This window comes from Ixodes scapularis, unplaced genomic scaffold (genome assembly GCF_016920785.2).
Source record: "Ixodes scapularis isolate PalLabHiFi unplaced genomic scaffold, ASM1692078v2 PGA_scaffold9__187_contigs__length_104089568, whole genome shotgun sequence".
Classification (NCBI taxonomy): Eukaryota; Metazoa; Arthropoda; class Arachnida; order Ixodida; family Ixodidae; genus Ixodes; species Ixodes scapularis.
The window spans coordinates 43,342,923-43,354,547 of NW_024609884.1; positions in this window are offsets into that span (position 1 = coordinate 43,342,923).

Below are 11,625 nucleotides of genomic sequence, written 5' to 3' on the forward strand. Positions count from 1 at the left end.
TACACCTCATCGTCGACTGCGCTCATTTGACTACGACGGACGAGCCTGCGTGATGTGAATTTCACTGCCTAAGATCCTTGGTGTGCTGTAACGAGGGCTAATAAAATATCACCGCGAACTTCTGAACAAACGAGTCGAAGTTTCGTCTGCTACCATAACTGATCGCCTGTCACAATATTAATCAGTAGCGTTCCTAGACTCCGCCCCCACAGGCACCGTGCTTCGTTGCCCGATAGTAAGTGTCTCCTGGTACCTCGTAGAATTCCAGCTCCCACTTCAAGTAAGTACCATCCTTTAGAACTGGCAATTAATAGTTTCGAACCCAGACGCTCGCAGTGTGTGTTTGTGTGTGTGTGTGTGGGGGGGGGGGGGGGGGGGGGACGCGTGCTAACATACTCGGAGCCCTCGTTTACGCCGCTTTGCAGCGGCAGACAAGGCCCCACATTACAAAAGAAAGCTAATCCGAGCTGTCTATGTAACTAGACCCATTCGCTAGTCATTCGATGAAACGTCGTCGTCTCGTTTTCATTCGCTAAAACGGCGTTCGATCAAGTGAACGCCTCCCACTTATTTCGGCTCGGCAGAGCCGCGCTGCCGCAGAAAGACAAGCAGATCGCGAAAATCGGTCTCAAACGTGCCACGAATGTAATGTCGTATACAAGAAGCCAACAATCAAGCATTTGAAAGCTACAAGAAAGCGGTAGCGAAATATTTACTACGCAATGAACCCGGACTGAAACGCGGATATCAAGGGTCAGCAGACACCGAGAACATCTAATGGCGAATTCCACTGGGCGTTTTGGAGCGCGCCGGGATCAGTCGACTAGATCCAGATTGGAGCACAAGATCCGAACGGGGTCGCGCCGCCTACGGATCCCCAGTGGAACATGACCACTGCTCCGGGATCGGCTGATACCTTCCCGTCATTCAACTGCCCGGGAATCCCCTTTTCGCGGCCGCCGCGGTCGTTTCGAAGACGTTTTCGCTACGCGGCGCTAACACGTGTTCGACGCACGAGTGGCAGGAATGGCTCAGGCGCTTCTAGCAAAGATTGCCGGAATGCCCGTAGCGCGGCAAATATTTTCTCTTCTCCTTCCTGGAAAACGAACCGGCTGTCGAGCCAATGGGTAAGCAAGCGGCCATTACGAAATCTTCTGATGTCGAGACAATCTAGGAGCCCAGCCCGCGACGTGCTTCTTCTTCTCCTGAGGCGAGATGCCCCACGAGAAAAGAAGTCACGTGTGTGCGCCGAGGGCTGGCCCGGCTGGCTTCCGGTTAAATCTGCCGAAATCGTGGGAGCGACTTTTCTCGTGGCGAATTCCACGGGTCGTTTTGGAGCGCGCCGGGATCGACTTTTCCGGAGCGAGCCTATTTCACTGGGCGATCGGGATCGAGACAAACGTGTTCCACTGGTCGTTTTGGATCACTTCCCGCTCCAGATCTCGATCTGGATCCGAGAAAATCGCTCCCCCGATTTTGGCGGATTCAACCGGAAGCCAGCCGGGTCAGCCCTCGGCGCACACACGTGACTTCCTTTCTAGCGGGCATCTCGCCTGATCTCGACTCAGAAGAAATGGTAATGGCCGCTTGCTTACCCCTTGGCTCGACAGCCGGTTCGTTTTCCAGGAAGGAGAAGAGAAGGTATTTGCCGCGCTACGGGCATTCCGGCAATCTTTGCTGGACTCTCCTGAGCCATTCCTGCCGCTCGTGCGTCGAAGACGTTCAAGATCCCGATCGATCTTGCCCAGGAAGATGTTACTGAGCACAGGAGCTACTCTAGACCCTATGCATACGCCAGACTTCTGTATGTACACCTTGTCCTGCCATCCGATGAGTGTGGACTTTAAATAAACGGACAGGAGTTCGAGAAAGTCTTCTACCGTAATCCCGCATCGCGTCCTGAAGGCGCTTTCATCGTTGTGCTCTGTGATGCACTCCTTGACACTAACCATGAGGTCGTCGTGTGGCATGGAATAATATAATTCTTCAACGTCGATGCTGAACGCGCTGCACCCGTGTGGGTTACTGACATTTAGAAAGTGAACAACCGCCTTGGAATTGGGGACGCACATTGGGTCTACAATATGTAGGGAGTCGAGGTGCCTTTGCAAAAAGCCCGAAATTGCGTGTAACCAAGAATTCCGCTCGGACACTATGGTGCGAAAGGGGACTCCTGGCTTATGGGTTTTTGCCGCGAAAAATACGTCTAACGTGAGGTTTTTTCCTTTCGACGTGTTAGCGGCGCTAACACGTCGAAGACGTGTTAGCGCCGCGATTGCGAAAACGTTGATGCTTGGAACTTGGAACCAGCCGTTACCAGACACCTGATTTGTTTAAAAAATACCCAAGACGTTTTGGGGCAATGAATCGATCACATAGCAGCCGGTAGACAAGTAGACAGCGTTGAAAAATATTTATTCCACCGATAGTTATGAAGGCCGATGGTGTCGGTGTCGCAGTTTTGAAGCACTGTCAGTTCAGCTCAACACCACGTTACAAAAGACGGTTTGGGGTACTGCCGGTGCTAACGCAATTTCACAGTAGAAATAGGAATTGCATGAAAGAACCGGACAGAAACACTTTATACGGTGGCGTAAATGCCGAACATATATCAGCGATGTCACTTTCCTCGGTTAGGGCTATCTGCTTTGTCAGCGAATGAAGAACATCTCGATAAAATAAAGAGCGGAAAATACTCCCCGTGTCAAGTTCTCTAATTACAGCCACTGGTTGATGTCGTACCGTGGTAATTCCCGGCCCTTCGAACGCACTAGCACTTTGTAGAGTCACATTTCCAGCGATTCCGCGCCGCACACGAACGAAGGTAAACAATCAAGATGGCGGAGTGTTCCCCGTGTTGTCCTCGCCGTCAGCGCGGTGTGACAGGGTTGTCGGACAACAAATCGGGCAACACTGTTGCCGGGCGGCAGCAACATGTTGCCCGACTGTTGTTGTTGCCGCGATGTGACAGGGTCGCCGGCAACACGACTTCCCCGTGTTGCCGGATAGAGTTGTCCAACTGTTCCCTCAGTGTGACAGGGCTATTACCCCTTGGCTCGACAGCCGGTTCGTTTTCCAGGAAGGAGAAGAGAAGGTTTTGGCCGCGCTACGGGCATTCCGGCAATCTTTGCTAGAAGCTCCTGAGCCATTCCAGCCGCTCGTGCGTCGAACACGTGTTAGCGCCGCGATTGCGAAAACGTCTTCGAAACGACCGCGGCGGCCGCGGAAAGAGGATTCCCCGGCAGTTGAATGACATGAAGGCAAATGCCGATCCCAGAGCAGTGGTCATGTTCCACGGGGGATCCATCGCCGGCGCGACCCCGTTCGGATTGTGAGCTCCATTTCGGATCTGGTCAACTGATCCCGGCGCGCTCCAAAACACCCAGTGGAATTCGCCATCGGATCCAGATCGAGATTTGGAGCGGGAGCTAATCCAAAACGACCAGTGAAACATGTCGGTCTCAATCCCGATCGCCCGGTGAAATAGGCTCGCTCCAGAAAAGTCGATCCCGGCGCGCTCCAAAACGACCAGTGGAATTCGCCATAAGACAAGAAAGGTTTTCCCTTATTTTCCTTGATCGAGATGGGTTCTCGAATGTTCACGATATCTTGCCTGTTGAAGAACGGGCCGCACAGGCTTCTGGTGAAGACATCTTTCACGATGTGTCGGTTCATTCGGACAGCCTGCCGCATCCAGCTACCCAAAGCAACGCCGCCAACCCAGCCCCCCCTCCCTGCCTGCCAGTTCTTTCCGCGTGGTGGCGCGAGCGTAGATAAACATGGCGGCGGCCTGGAATTGGCGCGGACACTGGTCTATATACGTAGGTTACAGTGGCTTACATAACGTAGAATAAGCTCTGATTTCCGACTGGATTCGAAGTTCCAACCACGTTCGAAATTATCAAAAGTTCAGGGTGCGGCGGTGCGGCCGTTTAGACCACCACATTTGGCACCAATGCCAATTCGCAAAAAAAAAAAGAAAAAAAAAAGGAGAAAATATTTTGGAGTTTAATTTAAAACTAGATAACAAAAAAAAAAAAAAAAGAAAAGAAAAAGTGGCAGTTTTGCATTTCCTATGTCCTATATCGGCCTGCTCTTCGTCTGAATACTGGTTTGCAAACCCGCTCCCAGGTTGTGTGGGGTAAAGCCCATCTATCCTGGGAAAAGTGGCGCCAATCATTTTTGTGGAAATGCTCGAGACACGTGCCGCACGCCACTTCTGGGAAGAACTAGAGCCACTAAATGAGCTGCGCTTAGAGTATCGGCACTCTGTTCTCCAACATTGTTGTGGGCGCCGACATTTTGGTGCTTGTGCAGAGTAGACGCAAGTGCCGATCGTCATGATTCAAAAGTGCGACTTCCTCAGCATTAGATTCGGAAGCTCGTATAATATTGTTTTTCTCTGTCGCGAACTGTTTAAGCGTTTGTGGAGGACGGAAAAGCGTTTCCTGGGGTTTCATATCAATCTTCAGATAACTGGCAACCATGATTTTACGCCACAATATAAACAAGTGTCGTTACTCTGAAACGTAGCTTATTTAGTGGCACTATATATAGAAGAACATGGCATCCGAAATCTAGCTCAGTGCTGCGCTGTTCCGCCATGATCTTCCCTAGTGCCACTAAGTAAGCTACGCTTAGGGTAACGACACTTGTCCATACTGTGGCTTACAATCATGGCTGCCAGTTATCTCAAAATGTTTTTGAAACCACAGGAAACGCTTTTTTGTCCTCCACGAATGTTTAAACGCTTCGCGACAGAGCAAAGCAATATTACATAAGCTTCCTAAGACCGAATCAAATGCCGAGGAAGTCGCACTTTTGATTCAAGACGATCGGCAGTTGCGTCTGCTCTGTACAAGCACCAAGATGGCGGTGCCCACAGCAATAGTGGGGAACAGAGTGCCGACCCTAAGCATAGCTCATTTAGTGGCGAGGTCCACACTTCTGCGCGGCGAGGTCCACACTTCTGCACGTCGAGTCAAAAGCAACAAGAAGCAACCGTTTTCCATCAGTGAACTGTACCAAGGAGTTTTCTGTCCAAGCAAGTGGCGCGGCTCTACTACTCGTCCACAATTGCGCGCCAAGTGCACAGCAGCTGACAAGATTGGCAACGGGTATGGCAAGAAAGGACACTTTCCGTCTGTCTGCCTGTCAGCGAAAAAGAACCACTGAAATACACAAAGCCATGTTGCACTCGAGTTATCCTCGTAAATTCCATAAGTTGAAGGCGCTGCCGGAAAGTGCAGATTAAATTCATTTGATAAAATTCACGCTTCCAAGTACCGCCAACCACTGTTGTGGAAACGCGCAAGACACGTGCGAGGAGCGGGTGCTCCACTGCCATTCGCTTCCAAGGGCCGCTCATTTCAGTACTGCACCGACCACTCATTCCAAGGGCCGCTCGAGACACGGGCTTCGTGCACTGGCGCATTTGACGCCGCTTGCAAGACAAACGCAAACACATCGGAGGGCTTTAGTCCAGAACACTCTTTAGGTGAGGACACGGCGGGGCTGAACGCGCGGCGCGAGGAATCAGATAGTGTTCGTTCGACGGGCACCCGAAAGGCTGCATCATTCCGCTGCCACCGTGCCCGCGGCTGACAGTGACGCCGGCGGTCAAACGGCGAAGCTGTGTGAGAGCGAAACAAATTATCTCGTTGCGATGACACCCCGGTACACCGTGGTCTTTCTGCACGAGCGACAACCTCGCTGGAGCTCTGCGCGTGTGGAGCATGAGGCGGCACGACCCGTCTTGTACGCGCCCACGGGTCGACGAGTCATCTGCCGGCGCCGCTTGAAACCATAGTGAGAGAGAGAGTGAAGAGCGAACTTTATCGGGCACGTCGCGAGGAGCGCGCTGTCCTCACCTGAAGAGTATTATCTTACACCGTGGTCCAGACAGACAAAGAGGGATCGGTAACCAAGTGCAATAAAGACAGAAAAAAAAAAAACAAAAAAAAAACCGCGTCTCCACGTGGTGAATGATGTTGATTGGGGCGAAGCTCTAGGTGGTGCTTGTCTGCGTAGACGCTGAGCCGCAGCATGCTGAGCCTTTCGTTCGCCAAATATCAAAGTGCAATGACTCGCGTATAAACTACTACACAAATACACTATTCATCTTCAAATAAAGAATATTCGCCTCAAGATACAATAGTGCGTAACATACAGAAATGCATCATAACATTTTTAAGTCAAAATAAGTTAACAAACGTTGCTCAAAGAGAAATTTGCTCCCATATTTCTCTTTTTATGACTGTCGGAGTTGATTGCGGCGCGGTCAAACGGGCGTAGAAAAAATGTCCCCGGAAAAAAAGTCCCCGGACAAGATGTTCCCCCCCCCCCCCCCCCCCCCAAAAAAAAAAAAAAAAAAAAAAAGGCCCCAAGAGGGAAGTAGGAAAAAATGTCCCCAAAAGATTCTCTATCTCTGGGTCTCCCTGATCCTCAGGTCCTTCGGACGGTCCGGTCATACGTCCTTGGGAAAAAAGGCACACTGTGGCAAGTAGGAAAAAACGGCTCCATCAAATAAGGAAATATACGATTCCCCGAGGTACACATCGCGTCACTGTTAGCGCGAACACGACATCGGCGCATTTTCACATTTTACTTAGAATACTAATGGGAGCGAAATTTTACCGTCTGAATTATATCCCCAAATGAACACCTTTACTACCCATGATCACTTTAATGACAACCTTTCATTTCTACAAGAAAAAAAAAAAATCTAGCGATGGCGTGTTCGTGCTAACAGTGTCGCGCTTTTTACTTATTCAGAAATGGTACACAAGTGCCTCTCAAATTCGCCCAAACACAATAATTTGTCATGGATGAAGAAAGAATAAAACAATCAAAACAGGGACAACACAACCACATCTTTCATGAGTATGAAAGATGTGGTTGTGTTGTCCCTGTTTTAATTGTTTTATTCTTTCTTCATCCATGACTTAAACCAACACGCTCTTCTCCCAAGCAAGCACAATAATTTGGTTTTGGCTAGAATGTTATAATTGTTTATTTCGCATTGGAAAAAAATATATTTTGGTTTTGGCAAACCATATTTTGGCTTAAAATACCCCCCAATAGATTGCTTCGGTTGCTTTCTGTGACTTCCAGTTTCCTATTCTACCTCTAGGTGGGTCAGGTCATTTGTGACCAGACAATGACAGGACCACCCGAAGGCCATGAGAATTGGGAAAACCCAGCGATAGAGAACCCTTTGGGGACATTTTTTCCTACTTTCCACCTGGGGCCTTTTTTACGATGACATTTTTTTCCGGGGACGTTTTTTTTCGGGCCGTTTTTTCCGGGGACGTTTTTTCCGGGGCTGTTTTTTCCGGGGACATTTCTTCCGGAACCCGTTCAAGCACTCATCCGCGAGTGCGCATGGGAAGGTAGTAATAAGATTTTTTTTTAATTAAGTTTTTGGTTTTGCAGAGTTTCTATCAGCTGTAAATTTACATGCCTCTATCCAACGACATTAACGTTTTCATGGTTTTAAAAACTTTTCAGCCCCATATAACATTTCTCCATAATAGAATAAAATAATGACATTTTCCCCTCCTCTTCTACGAGAGAATAGTGCACACCAACCATTTGACAAACCAGGCAAAGCTCAACACCTGCTCCCTAAACCTCTGTAATAATATCATTCCATGTAGTGCTCTCTGGGCGGCACCACTTTGTTCGACAGCAGCGCCCTCTCCATACATCCGGGAAATTCCGCGGGTTTGGCGGGGTAAAACGAGAGAGAGGGCACGCGCACGACTCCGCTAGCAGACGACGAATCGGGAGGTTGCCATTCTCCATCTTTGGGCTGTACCGGCGGGCTGTACGGAACATCGAACTCTCGCTCGTGGCTGCCGTTGTGAAGTGGTTCGCGTTCTTAGAATAGTTGTGGCTACTCCAAATTCATCCTCCTATAGCTCTCTGTTGTTCTATTTGGGTAAATGATCAACCAGCATATTTTTTTTCCGTTACTTAAAGAGCAGTCAGCCGGCAGTACTGCTCTAAATAGTTAGCCGGCAGTACTGCCCTCAACTACTGCGTGTATTGCGACAGGAGAGCACGTCTTTATTTATTATTTCAGACTTCCACTCATGGTCGCTAAAGGCCTCCTACCCCAGTACGAACTTTATATAGTAAAAAAAGTACAGCAACCGGATTTACTTTTCGCCGGAGAGACCGGCCAATCTGACACAGTTTTCCCTATTCTTTTTTTTTATTTGCACGCAGCTAACAGCGCGATTGGACCCTGCTAGTCTTTTTATCTAGCATAGTATTACAGGATAACTGGCACACCAAAATCTGCGCATCTGCGCTTGAAATTTCCAAAATGACGCGATTTTAAACAGAGTTTGCACGCCAGCTGGATGCTAGGTACAGCCCACTCGGCGGAGCATACGACATGCGGGGTGAGAGGGGGAGGGCATTTTTTTCTCTCTATTACCCTCTGCTATGGCCCTAATGGAACGGTCTACAGCCGGTTACAAGTCAAGGAGGTAGCAGAAGCTCCTCCCATAAGTGTGATGCTCCCGTTTCAAATCCATCTGCAGTCGAAAGAATAGTTCCCTAAAAATGCCCCTTGTTCCTCTTCAATGAATATATATGGGCTACAGAAAGTGATGCTAACTTGTCTCCGACCCCCAATTTTTAGGAAAGCGACCTTTGTATTAATCGGAGAGGGAACCGAGCCCCTGAAAGTGGCTTTTGTAGTCATCAAAGGGGGAACCTAACCCCCCCCCCCCCCCCCCCCCCCCCCAAAGTCGTATTTGTTTTCATCGGCGGGTGAAACTCTAATCTCCCTCTCCTGACTTCCACAACGCAAAATCAAAGTTGAAAGATAAAGCAAATATTTACAGGAAGGCAAAACCCTCTTCCGCGTTGGCCACGGCGTCACGGAAACGATGGGACGCTATTGGATGCGGAGGTGGCGGAGGGATATATGAATACCTTTGAGGGGCATTTGCCACTACTTTCTTGACCTGTAACTTACTTTAGACACGAATAGAAATGTGTCGAAAGTCATGTCTAAACTCAGACTTCAACTTTGTTTAGTCGTTTCACTTCTCGTCTTCAACAGATCGGCCGCGTGAGCGGAACTCCGAGAGTAGCCTGAGCTAGATTCGATGTCCAAAACGGATGTGATGTTCATAAAAAAAAAAAAAAAAAAGAACGCTGAAGCAATTGTGAGCTACAAATGTCACTGTGCCAAATAAAATGTGCAATATTTTTCTCGATATTATTAGCGCTCCACTTTGGACGGATGTCGTAGTTGTCACAGCCGGCTTGAGTCAGCGCTGGCCGCTCTTGATGCGGTTCCAGCTGCAGAAAGGTACTCTACTCGCAGCACGCGGCTATAAACTATTCCGAACATAAGTGAGCATGTTTCAAGTGACACTGTTCTTTCGGCACACAGTTCGCGCAAAAACACCTTGTCGTAGCTGGCCTCCATTGCAACCGGGGAGGGTTTTTTTTATGTTTTTTTTTTCTCACACGAAAACAAGGGTATAAAAGAAGCTTTTCCCGGCACTGTTCCTACAATCTACCGCGGAGCACAGATTGCTACCCACGGCAAAGACTCTTTGAACTCTGAAGCTGTGAAAAAATAATCTCGATCGCTGGCGCCCAGAAAGCCACTTCGCGACTTCCCGGATCGCTCGTCCGTCTGCCCGCCGGTGACGTACGCGGGTTGAAAAAGTAGGGATATTTCATTGCTGCCAGTAGAGAGTGGCCTCCTGGAACCCTTGTGGCCTGGGTAACTTCAAAATTCAATAACTTTAAGGAAGATATTTTTTATACGATATTTTGGCTATCAGTTAATAAAGGGTTATTGATGCGGTCTGCCGATTTCCAACCAAATCGAAGACTACCAATAAAAAAATCGGGGTGGTTCCCACTTAATGCCACATGCGCGCTGCAACTAGGGATCTCGCGAACCAGTTGAGGTTCGAGTTTGACCAGGCTCGATTCTTTCGAAGTTTTATTGGAAAGTCGAGAACGTTCGAGTAGAATTCATTCATTCGTTCATTGCTTTATTTTGTTAAATTGTTATTTCAAATATACAAAAGTTGTTTGGACCCATAGCCTTTATAACTAGTCCGGGGTCCAATCGTAAAACTACACTTTAAAACGTGGCAATACAAGAGACAAATAAAACACACGAAACATAGAAAGATCACATTTTATAAAATAATTAACTCAACTACTTTTTGTAGTTAACAAAAAATGTTTTCAAAAAAGGCAAAAAGTTATTTTTTACCTTAATATCTACGGGTATTTCATTCCATATTAAAGCACCATTAAATTCGACCAGCCTTTGCCCATACGTATTGTGACATGGTGGTAAATTAAACAAGTGATTCGCTGCAGCTCTTGTTTGTCTAGTTGGAGATCAAAATAGCCTTAGAAGAAGTGGTTCATCAGTTTCAATGATGTTACGTACTATTTTCATTACTTTAAGTTTGTTAACATAACTTATTGTCAACACGCCTAGTGATTGAAAAAGAGGTCTGCTAAGGTCAGTTGTATTTGAGAATGTGAGAAATCGTAATACCCGTTTCTGTAAACGAGTGACTGTATCTAAGTACGCGTACTGTAAGTTTTACCCCATGACTCTATACAATAGGTCAGATGACTGTGCACTAGCGCGAAATAAAGTATACGGAGAATAACCAAATCAAAACATTCGCGCGCCTTTAGTAAAGTATGACATCCGTACGCAATTTTTTGGCAAATGTGTTTAACTTGGTTTTTCCAATGCATGTCAGAATCAAACACTACACCCAGATATTTATAACACGGAAGTCGCTGTAACTTCGTATTGTCTAAACATATAACCAACTCATCGTAATATAAAACTTTTCTCTTAGAGTGGAACACGGTGGACACATAACACTGTTAAATTAAGCGTAAGCTGATTACTCGTGAACCATATCAAAACTCTAGTCAGCTCCTCATTTATTCGACGCTGTAGCTCATCCATTGTGTCCCCCACAAAAAAACAATGCCGTATCGTCAGCGTACATTAATACCTCTGCGTATTTTAAAAACGATGGAAAGTCATTCACATAAAAAGAAAAAGGAATGGGCCCAAGCACCGAGCCCTGTGGTACACCGGTTGACACCGTTTGAGGTGTAGATATAAAACATTTTATTATTACGCACTGTCGCCTGTTCGACTGTTATTCGCATGCGGAAGGGTTGTCTCAGTTGGCTTTGGATTGAATGGCGGTGACCAAATGATCAAGAGTTCGTTTCACACGCACAGGCACCGTTCGAGTTCTGTCCCAGAATGCATCGCACTCGCCGACTGTTGCATGGAGAACTGGACTCAAACGAACTCGGCAAATGCACCGCACCGAGTGCAGAAGACTGATACTGCCGCCATCTATGTTGTAGAAAAGGTACCGACCTCAAACCGAAACTAGCGCCTTTCTGTTCGGAGTGATGGGTGGGAATGTGAGAGTGCAGTCGCTACCAACATTTATCTGCAAACGTTGGTCGCTGTAACCTGTACTTAATAGTCGCGATGACTTCAAGCAACTCGGCTGTCGTAGAGATAGTTACAGACGGCATAAATTTACGGAACCAGCTGTCTACAAAGCAGCTGGCTGGTTGCGATCTTTC